The sequence below is a fragment of the Hibiscus syriacus genome, unplaced genomic scaffold (assembly GCF_006381635.1).
Source record: "Hibiscus syriacus cultivar Baekdansim isolate YM2019G1 unplaced genomic scaffold, ASM638163v2 tig00110059_pilon, whole genome shotgun sequence".
NCBI lineage: Eukaryota > Viridiplantae > Streptophyta > Magnoliopsida > Malvales > Malvaceae > Hibiscus > Hibiscus syriacus.
The window spans coordinates 581,343-595,551 of NW_024062582.1; positions in this window are offsets into that span (position 1 = coordinate 581,343).

Below are 14,209 nucleotides of genomic sequence, written 5' to 3' on the forward strand. Positions count from 1 at the left end.
GTGGAAATGTACGTCAACGACTACACGAGGACTCATAATTTACTAGACATCACGGTTGGACATACTCCAGGTATCCACCTCGAAAAGTCCCTCATCTATTGTCCTGGTAGTAATCTATATGGTTGGACATACTCAAGATATCCACACCGAACCTGCAACCTTGCTTGACTGAACTGCTAATAGATGATAATCATGCATTTGCATAGTTTTGTTCATCAAAGCTCTTTACGTTCTTTCTGATTTAAGTCATTGTAGATTAGATGAAAACATTGCATCTCAATAATGAACCCAAGAGCTTTTCATATTGCAATTGATATGGATAATACAGCTATATTGCAGATTTGATAAATTGAAAAAATCCGCTCCCCATGCAGTGATGTCATGATAGTGTTGTCGTACACAAGGTTTATGATTCTTATCATGGAGTTGCAGTTGATGCAGGCATGAAAGATAATGACATCTTTTTTTTTTATCAAATGAAGATTGCCACCGTCCACTGAGATGCTTTCCCTGTTGCCATGTATGAATGTTGGATCGAAAAATGTGTCATTCCCACAGTGCTCATTAACATACCCCACAAGCATCTTTGGGAAGTTGGAGGTAGCCGAGGAGGAAGATGTTGTGAGCATCAAGACAAAAGCCACCCCAAACACCTTCAACTTGGAACCACCCCGTTTAATTGTCTACTTTTTTTTTATCATGTGTGTGCAAATCATAGTCCTTGGTGTCGATTACTTAACTTCAATCATCATCCTAACTGTAAAGTAAACACTGCAGCCATGAACGGATAACTTATCATCTTGAATCTGAAGGGATGAATTACATACACGTACATATGATGATAACTAACCGTGTTGCTCAGAGCCTTGGATTTGAAATTCCAAAGACAAGACACTTTGCTCTGATTGCTAGTTACTGTCAAGAACTGCTTTGTTCCTACAGTTTTCTTTCGCTGATTGTGGCAACTTGTAACTATCCATTTGCATGGTTACAACTTACACATCAAAGTATGTTTATCAGTGTCGAGTAACATGACAATAATTATGTGAAAAATACAGTTGTTTAACTGTTTAATCCTTCAGGAAATTTCTTATTCGATGGTTACAGGTATCTCTTATTGGTGCTGTCGTAACCGGTTTTCGTCCGGGTACGAAATTTTACTTAGCGGGAAAAGTAATGTGAATAAATAAATGGTTTTTATGAAATGTTTTGGGAGTCGCCATCGACCCTTTTTAGTAAGGTAGGTCGAATACCTAAAAATTGTCTTTTAAAAGAATTTTTAAGAAAACATCAGTTAAAAGATAAACTGGTCTACGTTTAACAAAAAAAATCTTCTTTTTAATAATAAAAAGAGATTCGTGGTCGGTTACGTTTGGGGAAGGATTAGCACCCCTACAACGCCCAAAATTGGTCCATGTCGATTATAAATTGTCTCTAATAATATATTTTAAGAATTCGAATATGAATTTAATTTACAATCAGGTTATTTTAAATTTAATCTGATATTTCTAAGGAAAAATATTAAATATATATATATATATATATATATTTAGGGATTTGTAAATATGACATTTATTTATTTAAAAATATCAGAAAAAGACATCTAGTTGCATTAAGACTGCCTTTTCTTAATATTAGAAAATAAATATTATTATTTAAACAATATATATATATATATATATATATATATATATATATATATATATATGACTAAGATGAAAATAATAATTAAATACTATATTTAAAATATTGAAACATAAAGGGTAAAAATAAAATAAAATTGAAATTAATAGTGATCAAAATAAAAAATTAAAACTATAACATCATATTCATAAATAAAATAATAACAGAATTAATTAATGACAAAAATGAAATAAAATAGAATAAAATGTAATAATTAAAGTACTGAAATTAAAATATTGAAAACTGTAAAGCAAAAAATAAAAAGATAGAAAATTAAAGTAGTGAAATTAAAAGACTGAAATAAAATATATCAGAATATAAGGCCCTAAATAAAATAATTCAAAAGAATAAAAGATATAATTAAAATGACTAAAATATAATAAAGTAGAGCATAGAGATCAAAATAATAAAAAAATAATTGTGAGTAGATTATAAATAAAAATAGTGACCAAAATAAAAGAAAATAAAAATATAGCAGCTAATTTCGAAATAATAAAAAAAGAAATCAGGGGACTACAGTGTAAATATGCGGCTAAATTAGAGGGATTATTTCGTGTTTTCCCTATTTTAAGTGAGTAAAATATAAAGATAAAGTAAAGTTTAGGGGGCTCTATGCAATTCAACCCTAGATTAGTGATTAGGATGTAAATAGACTCCTAAACTTTGAGGACTTAAAGATAATTAACCCCTAAACAAGTGACTAAAACGAGAAAAGGCGCTAAAATTGAAGGGATCATTTGGAGATTAACCCTTAAAATAAATGAATAAAATAAGAAACTCCCAGAAACAAAGGACCTTACGCGTAGTTTACCCAAAAAAATAAAACAAACAAACCCTTTATCCCCTTTATTTCTTTCCAGTAACGTGAAACCAAAATATCATTCCTTCTTTTCTCTTTCATTTTTTTTATCTCCCAGAAACAAACTTTTCTCATCTCTTTCCTTCTCATTTTTTTCCACATAACCCAAACGGTCCCCACGAATCGGTGGCCAAGAATGCTCCAAACGCCGTCTATTCCGAACGAAATGAGCCCTGACGTCGATAACCCCTCCCTCAACGAGAAACCGAACGAAATGTAAGGAAACAAATATCCCTTCCTTCTCTCTTTTTGGGTTTGAATGTTGCTAATATAAATAAAAAATTTCAAGGAAAAACTCACTGCTTGGTGTATTGCTTGCTTTGAAGAATTAGAGGAAAAAAAAATCCTCTGTTACAATTTTTTCTCATTCTATTTTGGATGGGGGTCCTTCCAAAAGGTTACAATACTCTTGGGTTTTATAGATTAACCCTTATTACATAAAAATCTAATTTTTTTGTGTTGATTTGATCTAGAACCTTGTATTGCTGGCGGGAGAGGAAACCAGCTGGGTGGCTGCTGTTGGTGCAATATCGTGGACAAAAGGGCAACCACGAGTTTCTATCGGTGTGGAGTGACAGCTGCTGAGGTGATAAAAACTAATGGAACACTGCTGTTGTAGAGGGAGAAACCAGCTGTCGTCGGTGGAAGCTGCTGGAATGTGAAGGTGCTGGTAGGTGCTAATTGGAGCAGGGAACCAGCTGGATCAAGGTAAAAATGATGATTACAGCTGCCCCTCTTTTCTCGTTGCTTTGGAACAGAAATGGAGCAAAGACATAAAGCACCATTTTTAGCTTGAGTTGTTCAAACTTCTGAGCTATAAGTTCTTCTCATTATGAATTTTTCGCTCATTTCGGACAAGTTCTTCTTATTATGAACTTTTCCACTATGAATGATGATCTATCTCCTTCTGTGATTGATTTGACAAAAGGTTGAACAATGTTTATGTTGATCTATTTTCGTTTGTGATGAGTCAAGTAAAAGGCTGAATAAGTTCTTCAGATTATGAATTTCTTCTTCCTCTTCAGATGAGTTCTTCTTATTGTGAACTCCTTCTGGAAATGTTGATCCTCAAAAGAGGTGTCGCTGATTCAATTTCATATGTGATGAATTAAGGTAATGTTGAACAAGTTCTTTCATTATGAACTTCTTCTTTCTCTTCAGACGAGTTCTTCTCATTATAAACTCTTTCTAGAAATACTGATCCTCAAAAGAGGTGTCGTTGATTCAACTTCATATGTGATGAATTAAGGAAAGGTTTAACAAGTTCTTCTCATTATGAACTTCTTCTTCCTCTTCAGATGAGTTCTTCTCATTATGAACTTTATCTGAAAATGTTGATCCTCAAGAGAGGTTTTTCTTTCATTCAACTCCATAAGTAATTAATCAAGTTAAGATCGAACAAGTTCTTCTCATTATGAACTTCTTCTTCCTCTTCAGATGAGTTTTTCTCATTATGAACTTTCTCTGGAAATGTTGGTGCTGATCTATCTCATTCTGTGATAGAGTCGAGGAAAAGGTTGAACAAGTTCTTCTTATTATGAACTTCTTCTCCTTCTTCATATGAGTTCTTCTCATTATGAACTCTTCTGGAAAAGTTGATGCTGATCTATCTCTTTTTATGATAGAATCAAGCAAAGGTTGAACAAGTTCTTCTTATATGAACTTCTTCTCCTTCTTCAGATGAGTTCTTCTCATTATGAACTCTTCTGGAAAATTTGATGTTGATCTATCTCTTTCTATGATAGAATCAAGCAAAGGTTGAACAAGTTCTTCTCATTATGAACTTTCTCTGGAAATGTTGGTGCTGATCTATCTCCTTCTGTGATAGAGTCATGCAAATGTTGAACAAGTTCTTCTCATTATGAACTTCTTCTTCCTCTTCAGATGAGTTTTTCTCATTATGAACTCTACCTGGCAATGGCTCTGCTTCTCTATCTCTTTCTGGAAATGGAGTCAAGCAAAAGGTTGAACAAGCTCTTCTCATTATGAACTTCTTCTTCCTCTTCAGATGAGTTCTTCCCATTATGAACTCTACCTGGAAATGTTGATCCATCGATCAAGCTAAAGTTGAACAAGTTCTTCTCATTATGAACTTTTCTTCCTCTTCAGATGAGTTCTTCTGATTATGAACTTTATCTGGAAATGTTGACCCATCGAATGATGGATCCGAATCTTTGCTGAAATCTTTTCTAATCTTTGAAATTCCTGTTAAATATTCAAATTGATAAAATGAATGAAAATGCCCCTATTTCGCAAATGTCTAAATATGATGCATGAATGTTAAGTTCATCTTTATTTGATTTCAAAGTGGTGAACTCGTTCTTCTTTTACTTGGTCAAAATGTCATTTCAAGCTGGCATTTCTGATTTGGAAGAGCAACCTTTGTGTCTTCTTTGTTTCATGAAAGTCTCAGAAAAAATGTTTCATTTATGGAACTCTTGTCGTAGTTAGAACTATGACCTTGATGCCCCATTTTGTCTTTGATAAAATCGGCTTTCTTCATCTGAACTTGTGTAAAATTCCAATAAAGCTTTCATCTTTGAAAAGAGAATCTATCATTTTTTAAGAATGTAGATGTAGATATGCCAAACTTAGCAGAAATTAATTAGGAAAGTAGAGTCTGTTTTGATTTGACTCTTGAAACACATCATAAGGAGGATTTATCTTAATTATTTTCATGTCTCCACATCTAATTGGATCTCAAACAAAGCCATTCAGACCATATCATGTCGAGATGTTTAACAACAACCTATCATTCAACCTTAGTTGGCTCCCGTCTGTGGAAAGAAATCTTCATCATATCTCACTTCTGACCTTGGGGTTAAAGAAGTCAAACTTTATTTCAGATCAATAAATGAAAACACCATATGATAGCAACATTGGCTCATCACCATAATCACTGGTTCGTAAAACATGTGACAATACATTCATCATTTCTCGTGGTTTCTGCCCAGATTTTCGTAAAGCTTTTGATAACACATTCATCTTTTCTTGTGGCTTCTGGCCAGAAGTTTGTAAAGAATTTGACAACACATTCATCATTTTCTGTGATTTCTGTGCAGATTTCTGATCAATGAAGCTCTTTGCACAGTATTCAAAGCTTTTGTATGATGTCACAAGACCACTTGAGAACAAAACTCAGTGGGAATAGAAGTTAGATGTTAGCGTGTTTCATAACCAAAAAGTTGGTCAAATATACAAAATATGCTAGTGCTGAATTGAATAAGAGACACTAATTGATCTTGATATCATCTCGGGCAAGGTAAGTGTGATACTGATCATGTTTTCTTCCGTAATGAGCATTGTAGGAAATAGAAATACATCAGCTATAGGATCCATGTACTGAAGGAGGTTCATGGAATTCTTGTTGTTGTAGATGAAACTCATATGATAAACCAAATAGATGAAAACTCAGTTCACCCTGGCTGGTAATGATAACCCAGGAATAACGGGAAAGGGTAATATACATAAGCTGAGCCTCTTTATTCAATGTCATCAAGTAAACAAAAAATGATGTGAAAAATAGCTTCGTAAACTCAACAGTATGGTTGAAACTAACTGCCAGAAATCTCAAAGAAATATTTCCAATCATCATCGACAAACAAAATACCAATGTAACTGCCTAATGAACGAAGCAATTATGTATAGTCAGCTCTACTGTCATTGCTTCATCATTTTCATTCTTCATACCTTTCTGTCTCATTGGAAATTTTTGCTCAAAGAAATGATCTTTAACACATAATGATGTGGTCCTTCAGCATGCCCCAACATTTACTGATATGAACGTTCAAAATGTTATTCCAATTTCTGATTAAAATGGGCTTTCAGCATGCCCCAACATTTGCTAATACAGACGTTCAAAATGCGCCAATATTCCAATTTCTGATTGAAATAAGCTTTCAGCAGGCCCCAACATTTGTTAACGTGAACATTCAAAATGCGCCAATATTCCTGATTATGATTGAAATGGGTTTTCAGCATACCCCAATATTTGCTTCTTGTTGATGTGAGCTTTCAAAATGCCCAAATATTCATACTGGCGTGGGTCCTCAGAATGCTCCACATGAATCATTTATGTCTGAAATAGGCTTTCAAGATGTCCCGCATGGATCTGAAGGGATCTAGTCGGACAGAGTGGTATAAATCGCTTGGTAATTCATTCCAACCTGACACAGTGAACTTTGTTTTTAGTGAAGGTTATTTCTGGAATATACTTTTCTGTGGGAGAGAAACCAATTTATGTGAACAGTAATCTGATGCAATAGCAAGACTACATATACAATGGTACAGGCTTTTGAAAAATCTACATCCATGCAACATGTTGATTCTGATAACTACTCATCTGATTATGAAGCAATCTTTCAGGATGATTTCATAGATATTGATAGTTTTTCCGATACCGAGAAAATCCTGAATTCTGATTTTGATGAGGAGAATAAACTGTTATACTTGACGAAAATGGGATACTCAGAGGCTGAGGCTTCAATAGCCATGGAGAGATGTGGTCCGGATTCATCAATTACAGAGTTGACAACTTTTATATGTGTTGCTCAAATGGCTAAGGCTGCTGACACACTTCTTCCGGTAGAAGATAGGAAACCATTATACAATGATTACAATAAAAGGTGAAACTCGGGCTATGATTTTTGGAAAAGGAATAAGTAGAGGAAGCTTGAAAAGAAGCTTCTTAATGAAGACGATCATGCAGTTCATCTTTCAAATCCAATGATTGGTTTTGGGGTTCTTACTGAATCAGATCAGATAACTCAAAGAACACTTCTAGAAGATGCTATTGGGCCTCCTTATTTCTACTACAAGAACGTGACACTTGCTCCAGTTGGTGCTTGGACCAAAATGTCACAGTACTTATACGATGTAGAGCCAGAATTTGTAGATTCAAAGTATCTTTGTGCTACTGCTATGAAAAGGGGCTATATTCATAATCTGTCAATTGAGAACAGATTCCCTCTTATTCCGCTTCCTCCATGCACCATACATGACGCTTTTTCATTGACAAAAATAATGGCCTTCTTGGGATCCAAAAACAAAGTTGAACTGTTTAAAAACATGTATAGGAAGTACCAAATGGACAAAAAGGATCCATAAGTCTCTTGAAGCTTATGATGATGAGCCACCTTCGAGTGTCCAGAAGTATGTTCTTGATGAGTGCCAAAAATTGAATCTGGTATGGGTTGGAAGGAATAAAGTTGTTCCTCTTGAACCTGATGAGGTGGAAATGATTCCAGGTTTCCCTAAAAACCATATACGAGGAGGAGGATCTGTTAGATACATGTTCCCCGGTGATATCAATGTCCTGTCTCTTTTCTCTGGGATCAATGATGCAAAGGTTACCTTCTACTGTCTTGGTATATCTTTGAAAACAGATGCGCAAGAACTGACTGGTAATCGGTTGGAGCAATTGATGAGTAGATTTGACATATTCGACCTTGTTGTTGGCGACATCCCTTGTAACAATCTTACCGGAAGAAATAAACATCATCTGGATGAACTAGAGGATTTTTGTTGGTTCATTTTCTTGCAATGAATGCTACAGTGACTGTCTCTTCTACTGCTCCAAGATACTCACTGTTATATCCCACTCTTCTCGAACCTTGGAAAGGTTTGGTTGATAGTAAAACTGGTTATCTCTACTTTTGGAATCATGTAACCAATGTTACCCAATATGAAATGCCTACAAGTGTAGAATCTGTTCCAATGTCTTATTCTGTGCCATAATTCCTTAATTTCAAGTTCAATAATCTTCTGAAGGACATAATGGATATAATCCTGACAAAGAAAATGATCGTCATGGAAGAGGCCACAATGATATATCAAGACTTGTGCCAGCATCTCGGTATAACCAGAGTGTAGATAGTGAACTTGTTCATTCCCATAATATACCTTAATGGGACTTATAACTCTGTGATGTAATCTTCTAGGGGACATGGATTAGTGGCTGGGTAAAATATTTTTTCTGGTGATGTTTATCGCCTTCAGCATGAGATAAGTGATAATCTTTCTTGATGGATTGCCAATAATGTCACAGGAGATATTTATAAGTTCAATTCTCCAGACTTTCTGGCTTCTTGGACCACATGCTTTCAAGAATGCTTCATCATTCTAGCCTGGCTTATTCTTTTTCTTCAATAGAGATAGAATAGGCAACAATTTGCTTTAAGGACCTTCCTCATTTGAGACTATCCTGTTTGAAAATGTTTTTCTCCTTTTTTTATCGAAGAATGAAAGAATTTTGCAAAATGTTGCCTATCACAAGTTCACAATAGAATCAAATCATAAGCATGAATTCAAAGAATATCAAAAGAATCAATAACTCTTTAATGTTTAAGAATTATAGCTCTTTGACAAATATCAAAATTTGGGTTGGTTTCATGATGGCTTTCCTATTTTCTATGGTTACATCTATTTAAGATGTCCCTCTTCTCTCGCTCTTTGTAAACTTTGTCACATTTCTTTACTTTAAGGACTTGGTAGTTTAACCGAATGCGTACAAAATGACACAATCTAGCATAACAGTTACTAGACCTTCTAGAATACTTCCATTTCGATTATCTGAAATCCTTGATAAAGCAATGTGAAAACATCGATCTAATAATGAAATTTCTGAGTGCTTGTGTGAAGTTGACTATAACAGGTGTTTTATAACTCCCTTAGTCCATTACTTAATACATTTGCCACTTTAGCTAGCTGAGTTCAGCTATATTATATATAATAATATAATCACCTTTATCAGGCTAGTTGAAACTTATCCATAAAGCCAAGGTGATTAATCAATATCTCTAGAGGGACAGTTTTATTGTATATAATATAATAGGTTAGCTGAATATTATCCATAAAGCCGGGGCGATTAATCAATTGCTCTATAGGGACAACTCAAGCATAACAAACTAGCTGAATATTATCCATAAAGTCGGGGCTGTTAACCAATTGCTTTAGGGGGATAACTCAAGCTTTATTATGTATATAATAGTATAACATGGTTATCCAAATTTCTTAAGCTTGTTAAGAAGAACCTGTTATAATCTAGGTGTTTTGGTGGAATTTAGAAAATCTCATTATCAAATTACTTTAGACTAGATTTGTCAAAGTTTCATCATCGAACATCATCAATAGAAAAACAATCTAGTCAGCTTTGCAATGTTACATAAAATGCCCCACATTGTACACATTTATATGTAAACACCAAGCCTTTTTATAATTCCTCTCAATAGGAGGATGCTATCTCATATTTGTGGAAAGGGTAGTGTCTGGGTATATTTCTTCTGAGGTAAGGTCAAGGGTCCTTGTTTTTCTGGTTTTCAATCCTGATATTTTGTCAAAGATTATAACTCTAATCATTAAGAGCTTTTTAATCCAGTTGATATTCAAAGAACTACAAGATTGCAAAATTAATTCAATGCTCATAACCTTAAAAGCAACACAAATTTATTTATTGCACAAAAGGCGGAGAAATGAACAAAAAACAAGTTTAAACAGGATGCTGAAAATAGAAAGATACTACAGTGGTAGATAACAACTTCCACTTATTTATTTAGCCTACCCCATCATTCCAGTAATGTTGGGTGTGTAATTGGCCCAAGATTTTTTTCCTCATTTGCCTCTCATTTCTTAATTATCTTTTGTGTCAACTCCTTTGGGTAAGCCTTCAGATACACAATTCTTTGCTTCATTCTGAGTAGTCTCCATCATCATCTTTTTCTTCTCTAGCTGGAAATTTAGCTCATTTTTAGATTCAAAATAACTTTTACTAAGGATGATAGCCTTGTCCTGATTCTGAACACATATTGCGGCTGTAATTGGAGTAGTATTCACCAGACTCTTTGTATCCATACCATTTGTAATGCCCACTGCCTCACTGGTCCTCATAAAATCTGATACAGGTGTTTGAGGTTTCTTCAGAGTTGCATCTTTCCCATTCATTCTTAAACCTGTGGGCCAGTCTCGAATTACCTATCCTTTTACTTCTTTATCATGTATAATCAGAGAGGTATTGAAAATTGAACGTTTTATCTTTGGCTCAAGTACTTTGTTTTCCTCGTTCTCTGCGGCATGTACTTCACTTGTTTTGATATTATCAACTCCACTTTGGGGTTTAATTCCTGATTGTTTGACCAAAACCGACTGACTAACATCCACTTCTATGATTCCCTAAACCAAAAGGTCTTGAACCACTCGTTTGAAGTTACCGCAATTCTCAATGGAGTGCCCTCGTGCTCCAGCATGATAATCACATAAGACTTTCTCATTATACCATCTTGGGTAAGGAGGAAATAAAGGCTTATCTTGACATGGGGCAATAAGTTAGGCTTTGAGTAACTCAGGATATAACTTGCTACATGAAATTGAAGGAAACTTGGGTAAAATTTCCCTTGACATCACTGTCTCCTTACAATTGGTTACTTTTCTCTCTTGAAGACCTTGTGGCTGATAATCAAAAGGTTTGCTTTGAATGTTTGACTCTTGAACATCATGAGAAAGACAGTAATTCGAACATTTCTCCTTTTCGACCAGTTCTGAGTTTTTTTAGGAGCTTAGGTTTCCCATCTTTAAAACATAGCAATCCTTCTGTTATAAGATCTTAGACCTTTAATTTTAAAGTTATACAATTCTCTGCAGAGTGACTGAAATCTCCATAATGATAATTGCATAATTCTTTGACATTTTTCCAACTTGGATGCCAATAATAAGCTCTAGGAGGAATGTGTGTTATGAGATCATATTCAAATAGAAAAGATAACAAGTCTGAATATGAGATTGGAATTGGAATGAGCGATATCACTTTATTTTTGCCTTTCTTAGCTTTCTTCAATGACCTTTGAACCTCTTATACACATCACTTCAGCTTGATCTCTGTCGCTTTTTCTAGGATCCTTATTGGATTTCCATATCTCTTGACAAGCTCTTGGTCATTTGTTTTTATTCCATCAGCTACATCATTCATAATCCCATTCAAATCTTTCACAACAGGATCCTCTAAGGGTTTTTCTCCATGGATCACAATATTTACCATATCCATTAGTCTTGTCATTTTCTCCTTTGACTCACCTTGGAATTTTTTTGCTTGATCTATTTGTTCATTTGAATCACCCTGGAATATTTTTACTTGATCAATCATCTCCTGTTGAGTCTTGATAAATTGCTCTTGTAGTTTCTCGATTCTACTAACCCTTGATAAAATCTCATTCATGGTTATTATCCTTGTTTAGGAAGACCAAGTTAGCTCCACTTTGATTTCAAAAATTCTGTCATGGAATTCTCCAAGAATTATTCCACGTTGTTATGATTAAATGAATGTAAAATAAAATGTAATTATGCAAAGATGCAAATGAAAAAATGAAAATGTAAATAAAAACATAAAAATGAAAATACAAATGTAAATATGTTAACGTAACAATAAGAATGCAATTTGTTCAATACAAAAGCAAACATAAAAGTTTAAATGAAAAAAGAAAATGCAAAAATGCAAATGCATGTATGAAAATGTGTTACTCAAGAGTGATCATCTTAGAACAGATTTCATTGAACACAAAAGTTTCTGTAGATCAAACAAAACTTTTACATCCAGGGGATAGCTTTCAGTCCTAACTTCAATAAAACTTTATATATAGGGGATAACTTTCCTTCCTAACTTCTCTAAAGCCAAGTTAGTTTATCAGCTTATGGGTCATATTGGTTGTCTGGACTGCAGCTTCTTCCATGATATTCTCTTTCATCTTCTTTATCAGTTCTCGGAGTTGCTCATTTTCCCTTGTAAGAGAACCTTTCTGTCCAAGAAAATCTTGGATAAGATCTTCATATATGTTGTAGTTCTTCTTCAATTTAGTGAACCTTGTTATCCACTATTTTGGGGTGTTTCCTAGGCCAGCATTTCGAAAGGCTTGACTGATCTTTTGGAAATCTTCATGCATGGTTTCCACTACTGTGCTTAATTTCTTATTTTGATCATTCAAATAACATGCTTGAGATTCATAAAAACCTCATTTATTCTGAATGCCCCGACTAATGCTCTTACCGTAGACTGCTTTTGGTATAAACCTGGCAGGATCTTTGTGTAATACTTTTGGTATCAATATAACAGGATCTTTGCGTGCATAGATCGCTTCTATCCTTAGAGTTTCCTCAGGATGTCTTTCCTTGGCTGCGTCATATTTTGTTTGATCATAAAACTTTTTGTCCATTTATGAATTCTTTCCAATTTGATGAACAGTCTTTCATGTCAACACCTTTTGGTTATGCCATGATCATGCAATGCAAACAAAAGAAATCAATATAAACAAGTTAGAGCAAAATAACATGCATGGGAAAAAATAAGAAAAAAAAAATGGTTAGTACCAACTAATGGAAAGAAAAAAAATTCTATCTATCAAGGTATAAATCCTAACCTCATGCTTTCTAGTTTGCATGCATTTATTCAGGAATAAGAAAAGAAAATAAAATAAATTAAAAGCTAGAGCTTATTTCTCCTTTGTGTACACCTACGGACATAGTTTCAGTATTGTCTTAGATCAACAGAATTTCTATGGTTTATTATATGCATGGTTTCAGTTCTAGAAGTAAAGTTACTCAAACTGTCCTTGTTGGTGCCCCCTTGGGATGCCAAACCCTCAATCCTAGTCCACTACAAACTTAAGCGGATCGAGTTCAATTCAAGGGGACACATTTCTCTATGCCTGACACCGGAGAATAAATTCTCATGAAGAGATAGAGCATATGAACCCCGGAAGTTACTTGCTAAGTCTGACACGGAGAATAAATTCTCACGAAGACGTTAATTTCACTCCCACTTAAAAGGGACAAGCTTGATTATAAAGCTTATGTTATGCAAATGAAAGTGTTGTGTGTGAGGAGAAATTTTCATACATAAATTAATATCTAAAAATAAAATTAAATATACAAGAGTATAAAATAAATTGAAAGAAAAAAAACATAAATTAAATAAAATTGGATTATCAATTTCTAACTATAGAGACAATATATAATCGACTTAGGTTTGACCGGTCCCCAGCGGAGTCGCTTAGCTGTCGTAACCGATTTTCGTCCGGGCACGAAATTTTACTTGGTGGGAAAAGTAAGGTGAATAAATAAATGGTTTTTATGAAATGTTTTGGGAGTCGCCATCGACCTTTTTTAGTAAGGTAGGTCGAATACCTAAAAATTGTTTTTTAAAATAGTTTTTAAGAAAACATCAGTTAAAAGATAAACTAGTATGCGTTTAACCAAAAAAATCGTTCTTTTTAATAATAAAAAGGGATTCATGGTCGGTTACGTTTGGGGAATGATTAACACCCCCACAACGCCTAAAATTGGTCCCTGTCGATTATAAATTATCTGTAATAATAGATTTTAAGAATTCGAATATGAATTTAATTTACAATCAGGTTATTTTAAATTTAATCTGATATTTCTAAGGAAAAATATTAAATATATATATATATTTAGGGATTTGTAAATATGACATTTATTTATTTAAAAATATCAGAAAAAGACATTTAGTTGCATTAAGACTGTATTTTCTTAATATTAAAAAATAAATATTATTATTTAAACAAATATATATATATATTTATATGACTAAGATGAAAATAATAATAAAATAATAATTAAATACTATATTTAAAATATTGAAACATAAAGGGTAAAAATAAAATA